Here is a 13,153-nt window from a genome sequence, read left to right on the forward strand (position 1 = left end):
AAGTCGTAACATAGACTATTCAAAATATTGTCATAGTAGTAGAAGAAGTCATATAGTATGTTGAAAAAAATATATAGTATGTCAAGAAACAACTGATGGTAAAGCATGTCAAAAAATCATAAATACATAAATGCTGAAAATGGTCATGGTGTAGCATGCCTAAAAACTGTTCAAAAAGTCTTAATATAGCCATAAAAAAGTTATAATATAGTATGCTGAAAAACTCAAAGTAAAGCATGTCAAAAAATTCATAATGAAATCATGGTATAGTATGTTGAGAAAAAATGTGTAGTATGTCAAAAAAAGTAGCATAGACTATGGTAGTATAGACCATTCAAAATAAAGTTAAAGTATGTTGAAAAACAACTCGTAGTAAAGCACGTCAAAACAAATAAATAAGTCCTAGTATACTAAGTTGAAAAAGGTCATAGTATAATATGTCAAAAACCTGTTAAAAAGGCATTGTATAGTTGAAAGAACAGTTTAAAAAGTCATACCATAGCATGTCAAAAAAACTGAAATGAAAAGAGTCATAGTATGGCGTGATGAAAAACTGTTTTTCAAAAGTCATAATATCGCAGGACAAAAAACTGTAAATCAGTATAGTATACTGAAAAAAGTCATATCAGCATGTCAAAAAAAAACCTTTTAAAAATGTCACTATAGCATGTAAAAGAAAAGGTTATAGTACAAAAATATAGTATTGTTGAAAAATGTATAGTGCAGCATGTCGAAAAAATGTTTACAAAAGTAATGGTATAGCATGCATATAGCATTAGTTAACGGTTAAAAAACGGTTAAAAAAGTCATATTTAAGAAGGTCAAGAAAATCATAGTAAAGTATGCCGTAAAGAAGTCATTATAGTATGTCGAAAGCAGTATAGTATGTGAAAAAAGGAAGAAGTCATAGTATACTTGAAAATAGCCTACATAAAAGAAACATAGTATAGTTTAAAAATTGTAGTACAGCATGTTGGAAAAATGTTTAAAAAAGTCATAGAATATCATGTCATTAAACATTTAAAAAAAGTCATAGTTTCGTAAGTCCAAAGAGTCATAATATAGTATGTTGAAAAAAGTCATAGTAAACATGTCAAAAAGAGTTATAGTGCAGCATGTAAAAAACAACCCATGACAAAGTCATAGTATAGTATGTCGAAAATGACTATTGCATAGCCATAGTAATGTTAGTTACTTAGTGTTATGCCAAAAATGTCATATTATAGAATATTCAAAATATTGTCAAAGGTCATTGTATGGTATGTTGAATGTCTAAATAAATGATAGTAAACCAAGTTAAAAAAAAAAAAATCATAGTACAGTATGTTGAAAAAGGTCATGATATAGCATGTCAAAAAACTGTTTAAAAAAAAGTCATAGTATAGCATGTCAAAAAAAGTTATGATACAGTATGCCGAAAAAAAAAATGTATTCCAGCATGTAGTACAGCATGTCGAAGAAACTAATAAAAGTCATAGTGCAGTATGTCGAAAAAGTCATAGTGCAGTATATCGGAAAAATAGTATAATACATCCAAAAAAACCCTTGTTGCATGTCAACTAAAACTCAAGAGGAAGTCATAGGATAGTACATTGAAAAAAGTCATTGTATAGCATGTCAAAAAACTGTCACAAAATCACAGTATAGCATGTCGAAACAGATAAAAAGTCATACCATGGTATGTCAAAAGAACCTATTGTATGGCATGATGAAAAATGGTTTAAAAAGTCATAAAAAATAACAAAAGTCACAAAAAAATCATGATAAAGCATGTAAAAAAACTCAAGAAGAAGTCACAATATAACATGTCAAAAACCTAGTTATAGCATAGTTTAAAAATCTGTTGAAAAAGTCAGTCGTGAGCACGTGAAAAAAATTAAAGTACAGCATATAAAAACTCATAAAGAAGTCATAGTGTAGTATGTCCAAAAAGTCATAGTATAGCTAGTCAATTAAAGTCACAGTATAGTATGTTAAAAAATATTTATAGTATAGTTTTGTTTTTCTTTTTTTTTAATGTATTGGGACTGTAATTTATGATTACTCATTGTTAAGTATTCTAGCATGTACTTGTTTGATTTATGGATAAATGGTTGGGTTTACAATGTGTCAGGAGTAGGAAACCCTATGATGAGACCAATAAGACTACATCACACATTGAAAAACTCCACTGAAATAAACAATATGTCAAATGTCTTTTACCCAGTAGGTTTTATTGTCACATATTCGCATGTAGAACATTATGTGCTATTGATAGTATGTCATTGTAAGGCAAAATAAATATTTAAGTCAGCATTATTCTACAATCAAAATCAATAATTCTCCAGTCACGTCACATCACTCTATATGAAATACCCGTCACATAAATGCCATCCATGACCCCAGAGATGACATTAAGCCTAATGTCACACCATGAGATACATTAGTATTTGTGTCAACAAAAATATCTGATGATTCAGCGTGTTGGACAAGACATTTATTAATTATTTTATTGTAGCATATTGTACAAGAATATTATGTATACATTCAATGCAGGGCTCTGTTATTATAAATTGTTATATATGTAACAGGGATTATAAATAACTGCACTCAGATGTTGAAAATGTTTCTGAAGATATTAAAACTAAAAAAAAAGGTATGATTTCAGTTTTAAGTACACAGTAATTGCAGCCCCATATATGTCGTTTTTTTTTAAAGGCAATATAGTAATAAACTCATACAAACAGAAGAGGACAGTGTTGCATTTAATTCCCTCGCAGGTACCTGAAGAGCTCAATTAATCTGCAATTTAAAAAGATGATGTGTTCACTGTCAGTGGTCATCCAAAAGATATAATGACACAGTGATGACCACGTATGGAGAAAAAAAAAACTCTTAACTGAGCTGACAAATTCTGACTAAATTTGAAATTTCCTAAACATCAGGGACAATGTCCCTGATTTGAAATTAGAGCAACCCAGATTACTATCTCATGGATTTGAATGTAGCAGCTTTATTAGCTAACCAAATCCAAACTGTCACAGGTCATCAAACATGCAAGTAAAATAACAGGCATCACACAGTCCTCTCTCTTAGACCTCCACACTCAGGCAGTCAGACGGAAAGCCACCACCATCATACACAACCCTTCACATCCGCTCCACAACTCATTTCAACTCCTTCCTTCAGGCCATAGATACAGGGTCCCTTGGCCAAGAACAAACTTTCATCCGCCATCAACATCATCAACAACTCACAATGAAATCTTTTAATGTCCTCACTATATTTATTCTGCATTGATGTTGTGTGTTAACTTGTGTTTTTATTCTAAGTACATTTGTGAGCACGTCAAAGACAAATTTCAATTGCTTCTTGCAAGGGACAATAAAGGTTTTCTGATTCTGATTCTGATTCTGAAGTGTGAACACCACTCCAGCAGTTTCAGAGCTCAGTTTTCTTCTGTGAAGTTTTTTTCTCCTTGTGGAAGACTTTCCCATCAGGCTGCTCTCTCCACTTCAGGGTGACTCCACTCATTCCTTTCTCCTTCAGCCTGTCCTGGAGCTGGGAAACACAGACGGTTGCCATTTTGAAACATCAATCCACAATGTTTGTTGAAGCTTTTATTTGGCCAGGGTGGATTTTGGAAGACTCACCTTTTTTAGGATGTTTGCTTTCACAGCAGGGTCATTCAGATCCACAGAGGGGTCGTCTGGCTCGATTCTCAGCTTTACCACCTGTCTCATTACTGGTGCTTGGATACAGAGGAAAAAAAACGTGTTTGGAATTATCTTTGTGACACCAAACTCATCCATCATACATATCTGAGTACAGTGTAACACTTATTCTAATGTAATGCTCTCTCTTCCACTGAAGGACAGTAAACCACTCACGAGGTGGAGGGACGCTGTAGCAGACAAATGGAAATCTAGATTCACAGTGCCTCAGCTTTCCTGATTTCTGCTGAGCTGTACCACATATGACGCTCGTCGAGCTAATGTCGATTGAACCTGTGGACAAGAAGCTAAATGTGTAGCCACTCCCATCTGACCAGTACATGTTGGGATCTCTGGACAAACCAATCCACACCCAGGCATCACTCGGCACCAAGTTGTGGATCTCCTGGTTCTCAGTGTCGCTCCTCACAGTGGCCAGATCTATGAAATTCTCCCTGCAGTGCCTCTGAGCATCGGACCAATTCTTTCCATTTGGGACTAAAACAAACTGAGGCTCCAGCTGTGTTCCTGCAGTCAGGGTTTGGGGAAGATTTGTTAATTTCACATAATGAATTCCAAATCAATTTCTTTTCAACACTGACATGTGCCTTCCTATATTCTTACCTCTGTAACAGATAAATGGGTAGGATATTGAGCATGAATCATCCCACCACCCTCCGGCGCTTCCAATGTTCACACAGAATTGATGGAATGAGTAAAAGTCTGGTTCATTGTCAATACGGTTTTGCCAGTTCCTATATTCCGCTCCACTCCCTCTGTAGCCGTCTGACCACCTCCAGTCAACTACACTGTACAGACCAATCCAGACGTCAGAGTTGTGGCCAGAAGATGAAACTGTGTCGGCAAGTTGGTTCATTTCTGTAGTGTTGTGAATAGTGGCCAGATCTGTGTATTTCTCCCTGCAGTAGGCCTGAGCTTCAGTCCAAGTCTTTGGATCAGCAACATAGTGGTACTGACGGAGAAGGCATGAGGAGATGTGCCAGCCTGTGAGGGGAACAAGTGTTTGTTAAAGGTTTCTGTCTCCCAACACATTTAAACTCCCAAATTATGCCCACCATTCATCATTCATTCATCTGAATATTAGTCCTGAGGCATTGCTGCGTTTCCTGCCAGGACAGTGCCATGGAAAGAGCCATTAAAGCCTGTGGCACTACATAACAAAATGAGTATTTTAAGCCAAAATGTCATGCTCTCCCTAACCAAATGGTTTTTGTCCTAAAAGCTAACCACTGTTAAAGACAAAGCTGTTCAAAGTTTCAACGTATCTGCAGTGCTTAATTTGGGCCGAAACTGTTGGGAATAGAATGATTTTATGTGTTTTACTATAAGTTGTGTTTCACTATATAAGTTTTAGATGTGTGAACAATGAGAATACTGAGATGATTTCAGCTGATCTGAATGTGTTTGCTTTGCAGAAGTGGAGAAGTACAGGAGAGGAAGAGACATGAAGTCTGAGGAGCACATACCGCAATGCTTAGATAATTAGTTTCATATATGGTAAAAAGAATAGAAAGTGATGTACAGATAGTAAGGTACAGCACGTGTAGGGAGTTGTGTTGTTCTCTTGTCTTTCAAAACAGGAACCATGCCCCCACCGCCAGCGGGAAGGAGTCAGATTAACACGAGGCAGGGGCGTGGTGTGGTGAAGGAGGAAGTGGAACTGCCAATGAGAAGAGGACAACGGCTTGCGTGCACAATGACACTCTGTTATGCTCAAATATACTGGGTCAGGGGAAGGACAGAAGGTCAGACTTCGTGAACTGACACACCGTTGTTGTTCGTCAGGGACGTGAAGTTGAGACCCAGAGCTCTGTAATTTTATTCCTTTACTGCTTAATAAACTACATTAACTGAGACCGAATATCTTCTCCTATTGCTTCATTAAAGAACACGCAGGACTGAGCTCACACATAGCACACTGGAGAGTAGGACGAGCCGCGAGTCCATCAAAATGTACTGGAACGCATACCAGGATCTTTTCAGAAAAGGCCCTGGTGCCTTCCGGAACTAATTTGCATGAGTCTATAACTTTCCACATCTAAAAAATATAATAAATGGCTGCAAAACATTATGTAGGCCTACCTACATTGATTTAAAGTTGTTGTTTTTTTTAAATGGGTCCTAATCGCTAATTTGGCACTGTCAGATATTAGACAGCAATAAAATCCAATCACAAAACGTCTCGTGAACTCAACAGTCCCATTCAAGGTTCTGATTGGTTCACACTCACATCACCTGTCAGAAGCCACTCATTTAAAAAAAACATATATATAGCTATAGCTATAGCTATAGCGTTAACGTCACTTACTTGGGCACTGGGTAGTTATCAAAAATGGCGAGGAAGAAACAACAGTTGCTCACTGGACTTTTTAAAAGAAAGGAAGACGAAGATGAGAGGGATGATGGCCAGCCAATGACCAAACAACCTAAAAATGTTCAAGGTAACATTAGCTAGCCTAGGCTACAAGTTTGAGCTGCGTTAGCCTGCCACCACCGCTAGCTGCAGCAGAAGGAATAGCAAAAGGCCAAGCTAACGTTTGTAAAGTGCATTGTGTTGCCTCTGTGTATGAAAGGCACTATATATAAAAATTCACTTCAATTCAGCGTAGCTGATCGAGAGCAGAGCAGGCCTGAGAATGCCAATGGTGGTGAGGAGAATGTGGAGGAGGAGAATCATGGGAAGAGCAAGAGCTGTGACGAAGATGGAGGAGAATCGGGAGAAATCTGGACCGAGGCTCAGGTCAAAAATAAGAAGAGATTCTACCCTTGGCTCGTAATCATCAACAGGTCACGTGTGGGCTGTGCACCTGCAAAGAGGTAGGCTCTTCTCTTCTCCCAAGCAGAGAAGAGCCAGGGTCTGGGGTTATCCAGAGGATGGGTGACATGCTCTGTAACGTCCACTGCCTCAGATCAGAAAAAGAAGCAACGGACTCTAAGGAAGAAAATATGGGAGCATCAAAGAACTAAGGCTCATCTTGCAGCAGTGAACATTTTAGAAAAGGCGAAGGAGGACATTTTGACTAACACTGTTGTCAATGCCCAATCCGAACGGATAGCCACAACGTCAAGAGTTTTCAGAACAGCATACAAAGAGGCTAAACGTAACAGACCTGCTCATGGCTTTGAGCTGGAAATTGACTGTCAAGAGCTAAACGGAATCAACATGGGCCGAATTTTACATTCAAACGTTGCTTGTTCTAACATTCAGCAACATATTGCTTATGAAATGAAGAAGAAACTATTTGAAAAAATAGTTCAGTGCGCTCCCAAAATAAGCTTGATTCTGGACGAGTCAACCAGTTTAAATAAAACCAGTGGTTTAATTGTGTATCTAAGACTCTTCCTGCCAAACATGGAGACACCCAAGAACATTTATGTAGACCTCGTATAGTTGCAAGACTTGACAGCAGAAGGGATTGTGTGTCAACTTTTATCAGCTTTGGAGCATGTTGGACTTAACAAGGACTTTCTCTCCAAAACACTTGTTGGAGTTACTTGTGATGGATCCTCCGTTATGCTCGGACGTAGGACAGGAGTGGCAGCGAGCAAGATGGGAGCTGTCAATCACTTAAAAATTCTAATGGACAAGTTGTATGCAATGTACAGCGTGTCAAACAAGAACAGACTGGAGTTAAAAGAGTGTGCAGATAGTTTAGACATCCAGCTGTGCAAAATAGGACGCATCCTGGACACAAGGTGGGTCGCTTCCAGTCTTAGGTCAGTCGAAGCGGTGTGGAAGAATTTCCCGGCCCTCCACAAACACTTCACTGTAGCAGCAGAGGATAGCTCCCATGACAGCAAAACCCAACAAACCTACAGAGGTCTCGCCATGCGCCTCTCTTCACGTGCATTTGTAAATAACATTGGCATTATGTATGATGCGCTGCAGGAATTGTCAGAGCTGTCCCTTGTATTTCAAAAGCATGGCTGCACAATCATTGACACGCACCCCGGTAAACCCAGCGACAGAGCCCTGTACCAGAAGGAGTTTTTCGTGTGCCTGGCAAGGCACCTGGAGGAACGCATGCTGTCACAGGGAGGGCAACGAGGTTCTGGTGATAACACTGACTACAACAAGCTTATCGATGACCTAAAGGTGCTTTACGCACAGTACTGGCCCGAGGACGCAGGCCCATTGTATGGAGAAGAGGAAGTGATGTCTCTCTGCCATCGGTTTGGGATCGACAGTCCACACTGTTTGCACGTACCAGGAATACAGAGAGAATGGAGGAAAATCTGTCCCAGATGGATTAAAAGTCCTTTTCGCCAGTGTCTCCTCCATCCCCATATCCACGCGGAATGTGAGCGTGGATTCTCTCAAATGAACTTCATCTGCTCCCCAAACTGGGCCTCCCTCCACACCTCCACACTTTCATTGCTACTTTTCCTGAACCTGGTGGAACCACCCTTGCCGAGATTCAACCCCGAGCCATACGCCAGGTCGTGGATTGCCAAAGGACACAGGACAGCAGATGACACGCGGAGCAAAGTCCGGAACTGGGAGAAGAAGGAGGGATCTATGGCTGCAGTGTGGGCTGTTTTGGATAAATAAATAAGGGAAGATCCATTTGAATTTTGGTATGTGTTCAGCGGTTAATATTTGATGGTGGAGGAGGTGGTGGTGGTGGTGGTGATGATGATGATGATGATGATGATTTTGTATAGACAGCCCTCTAAGATGAATCATTTCATTTTCACACAGGGGTTGATGACGCTTAACTGGCTAGGCTGCAGTGAGTCCTGCTGCGGTACATGGAATTAACATTAAATGGCATGTGGACTGATTGACTAGTATTAGGACTGGCATTTTGACATCGTTTGGTGTCTCTGTCTCATGCTGCAGATTTTGAGGCTGTTACTTTTAAAAGTTGCTTTTAGGCTAAGACAGTGTAATGTGTGCATAATGATGCTGCTACACGTTCTGAAGTTGTGTTTGGTATTCAGACAGATTTTGCAATTGTTTTGTGTGTGTGTTGTCAGTGTGAATGGCACATCTTACTAAATATTCTGAAGCTAAGCTACCAGGACACTATTGTGATCCTAGGTATTCTTCTTCTTCTTCTTCTTTCTTCTTCCGAGGAAATCATACTTCCCATGGGTGAAAACTCACCAAACTTTGCACAAAGGTCCAAAGGTCTGCTAAACCTGCTCATCTGGCTTAGTCAATTTGTGAAGCTACACACTGAAATTGATTCTTAGTCTCAGAGGTTGTGAGTTCAATCCTCAGCTGATGCAAAAGGCAGATTGTGTTGCTAAATTCCTAAATGTCTTCCAATTCTTCTGCTTATTGCTCAGAATTGCCTAAAAATGCCCGGACCCGACCAATCACTCCGCAGCAGCTATAATTTTTTTCTGTTTTTCGGGGTATTTTTTTTACTGAACGAGGAGACGAGATACTTCAAAAACTCGCAAGAAGCTCCCACCTGGCACCTGCAAGTGACCCCTGCATCCATGGTGACTCCTGCTCATGGATGTATTTTGCATCCGTGCTCCTGCTCCTAGACAATTTCAACTACGGGATCAATAAGGGTAAGGCATGTAATTAGTTACACACAGGGTACGATAATCTAGCTATGTTTTCGACTGCATCCTTCTAGTGTAGGCTTATCGCTCAATATAACAGGTTAGGTTAGTAACAGGTTGTAACAACGTTAGCTGACAACTGAAATCATGCCCATACACGTTTGTCAGCTAACGTTGTTACAACCTGTTACTAACCTAACCTGTTACATTGAGTGATAGGCCTACACTAGAAGGATGCAGTCGAAAACATAGCTAGATTATCATACCCTGTGTGTAACTAATTACATGCCTTACCCTTATTGATCCCGTAGTTGAAATTGTCTAGGAGCAGGAGCACGGATGCAAAATACATCCATGAGCAGGAGTCACCATGGATGCAGGGGTCACTTGCAGGTGTAAGGTGGGAGCTTTTTGCGAGATTTTGAAGTATTTCGTCTCCTCGTTCAGGAAAAAAAATTACCACGAAAAACAGAAAAAATTACCATGAAAAACAGAAAAAATACTCAGAAAAACAGGGGAAAAATGATCCAGAAAAACAGAAAAAATTACACCAAAAAACAGAAAAATAAATAAATTACTCCGAAGAACAGACAAAAATTACTCAGAAAAACAGGGCTTTTTTCATTTGTCAAGTGAATGCAATACGCTTCCGTAAATGGAACACATGACGTAGGCTATAGCTACTCCTACATAAACTTTTTTTCCATGATTCTTCTTTCATTCCATTTACATGTAGTATTGGCTGATGTCACAAGGGCTGATACGCCATGGCTGATGTCACAAGGGCTGATATGTCATGGCTGATGTCACAACCATTCCATTCCATTGCTTGACTGGATTCCTTGCTGTATTCTGTGCTACGGATGGACGAGTCGCGCAGTGAGTCAGCTCGGGTGCTGCACTTTTGGGAGTGGGGGAACACTGCTCTCTCAGAGGCCCCTACTTCTAATTTACAAATTAAGCACTGCGTATCCGCTACATAATAATGTACAAATGTAACGCATCTGTGGTTTGCAGGAACATACTGCGATTTGGATGTAGGAACCTGCTGACTGATTGCAGGCAGGTTTAAATTACTTAACATGAGCAGGCACAGTACAGATATACAGTCAGGTCCATAATTATTTGGACAATGATACAGTTGTCATCATTTTGGCTCTGTACACCACCACAATGGGTTTTAAATGAAACAATGAATACCTGCTTAAAGTGCAGACTCTCAGCTTTCATTTAAGGCTTTTTTCAAAAATGTAGTATGAACCGTGTAGGAATGACAACCATTTCTTCACACAGTCCCCCAACTTTAAGGGCTCATAAGTATTTGGACAAACTAACATAATCATCAATTAAACAGTCAGTTTTAATACTTGGTTACAAATCCTTTACAGTCAATGACTGCCTCAAGTGTTGGACACATAGGCATCATCAGATGCTGGGTTTTTTCCCTGGTGATGCTCTGTCAGCCCTTTACTGCAGCCGTCTGTACTTCCTGCTTGTGTTTTGGGTGTTTTGCCCTCAGTTTTGGCTTCAGCAAGAGAAACGCATGCTCAATTGGATTCAGGTCAGATGATATCACTTGACCATTGCACAACATTCCACTTCTTTGCCTTAAAAATGTCTTTGGTTGCTTTTGCAATATGCTTCAGGTCATTGTCCATCTGCACTGTGAAGCATCGTCTAATGAGTTTTGAAGCATGTGGTTGAATCTGAGCAGATAATGTAGCCCCAAACACTTCAGCTTTCATCCTGCTGCTCTTGTCAGCAGTCACATCATCAATAAATACAAGAGAACCAGTTCCACTGGCAGCCATACATGGCCATGACATAACAGTACCTCCACCATGCTTCACTGATGAGGTGGTGTGCTTTGGATCATGAGCAGTTCCTTCCCTTCTCCCTTCTCTTGTCTTCCCATCATTCTGGTAGTTGATCTTTGTTTTATCTGTCCATAGTATGCTGTTCCACAACTGTACAGGCTTTTTAGATGGTTTTTGACAAACTCTAATCTGGCCTTCCATTTTTAAGGCTAACCAATGGTTTGCATCTTGTGATAAACCCTCTGTATTTATTCTAGTGAAGTCTTGTCTTGCTTACAAGAGCAGCAGGATGAAAGCTGAAGTGTTTCGGGCTACATTATCTGCTCAGATTCAACTAAATGCTTCAAAACTCATTGGATGATGCTTCACAGTGCAGATGGACATTGACCTGAAGCATATTGCAAAAGCAACCAAAGACATTTTTAAGGCAAAGAAGTGGAATGTTCTGCAATGGCCAAGTCATATCATCTGACCGGAATCCAATTGAGCATGCGTTTCTCTTGCTGAAGCCAAAACCGAGGGCAAAACACCCAAAACACAAGCAGGAAGTGCAGACGGCTGCAGTAAAGGGCTGGCAGAGCATCACCAGGGAAGAAACCCAGCATCTGGTGATGTCTGTGTGTCCAACACTTCAGGCAGTCATTGACTGTAAAAGATTTGCAACCAAGTATTAAAACTGACTGTTTAATTGATGATTATGTTAGTTTGTCCAAATACTTATGAGCCCTTAAAGTTGGGGGACTGTGTGAAGAAATGGTTGTCATTCCTACACGGTTCATACTACATTTTTGAAAAAAGCCTTAAATGAAAGCTGAGAGTCTGCACTTTAAGCAGGTATTCATTGTTTCATTTAAAACCCATTGTGGTGGTGTACAGAGCCAAAATGATGACAACTGTATCATTGTCCAAATAATTATGGACCTGACTGTAGCTTTGTACTACACTAAGTACTGTTTTGAGGTATTCATACTGGGAACCCATTGGTTCAACAGCCCATTGGTTCGACATCCCATTGTTCCGACCATATTAAACTCATTGTTCCGAAGTCCGTTCCGAAATCATCATGATGCCCTGTGGTTAAGGTCTGGTTAGGTTTAGGCACAAAAACCACTTGGTTAGGGTCAGGAAAAGATCATGGTGTGGGTTAAAATGAAAAATAAAGTGACAAACACATAAGCCGTGAGCCTGCTCCGCCTCAAGCCGGTCGCGGCACACCATACGCCCGCCACGAGCCGTTCAGCACCGCGGACAGTCGGACTAATGGGATGTCGAACCAACGGGCTGTCGAACCAATGACATGGACCCTTCATACTTTACCCATCAATCAATTAATCACAACTTTGGAGGGCCCTCACCCCTGAGTTTGGAACCACTGGACTAAATGATTTTACTGTTTATTAAGTATTTAAACTACCAACATTAAAAGGTGGTTACACATTGACGCGTGAGTTATAACAATTAATCGTTTGATGTTGTAAATAATAATACCTTCGTCACAGGGAAGTACCTCTTCTTTTGATTTTTAAGTATAGGCTCTCAACACAGATAGTCTCTGTCAGGGGTCCCAGCACAAAAATAAATATTTTTTAAAATAACTAGGACAACACCTGTGACTTTAATATTAGGGTATCATAAGGTAATAAGCAGTCAGACATTAATTATATCCAAGAATCACTGACCTGAGAGATACAAGACACCCAGCCAGAACCTTTCCATGGTGATGCTGCTCTGTGGACTGTGTGTGTCAATGTATGGCTCTGAAAGGAAACTCAACCAAGATTATTGATAGGCAAATCTAAAGTAAGTCAACACCCACTCCTATTATGTTACCGATAAAGTTTACAGGTCCGTTGGGCTCTTTATGCAAAAAACAGGGTGACTTCATGGCAATGTTGACGTGGGTAGCAATGGTGATTAAAGCATTGATAGGCGTGAGATGGCACTGAGCTGATCAGATATTCGCAAAAATAAATGTCTGCTTTTCTCTGAATATTCAAAGTAGCTACAGACATTTCATTACTTAAGTCATTACGTTAAGTTTTATCTTCTTGAAGATACATTTTATGAATAAAATCCATTTCAATTTGATCATAATCATGC

General features: G+C 39.9%; 1 pseudogene across 1 annotated transcript; it reads right to left on the reverse strand.

Annotated features, from left to right (window-relative positions):
- Positions 1–2,461: 2,461 nt before the first annotated feature.
- Positions 2,462–13,049, reverse strand: LOC117246367 (secretory phospholipase A2 receptor-like; annotated as a pseudogene). Its single transcript, XR_013488669.1, has 4 exons — positions 12,733–13,049; positions 4,317–4,697; positions 3,633–4,220; positions 2,462–3,540 (listed from the first exon to the last, which is right to left on the reverse strand). The product of XR_013488669.1 is annotated as a secretory phospholipase A2 receptor-like (transcript).
- Between the last annotated feature and the right edge of the window lie 104 nt (positions 13,050–13,153).

The sequence above is a fragment of the Epinephelus lanceolatus genome, chromosome 22 (assembly GCF_041903045.1).
Source record: "Epinephelus lanceolatus isolate andai-2023 chromosome 22, ASM4190304v1, whole genome shotgun sequence".
Classification (NCBI taxonomy): domain Eukaryota; kingdom Metazoa; phylum Chordata; class Actinopteri; order Perciformes; family Serranidae; genus Epinephelus; species Epinephelus lanceolatus.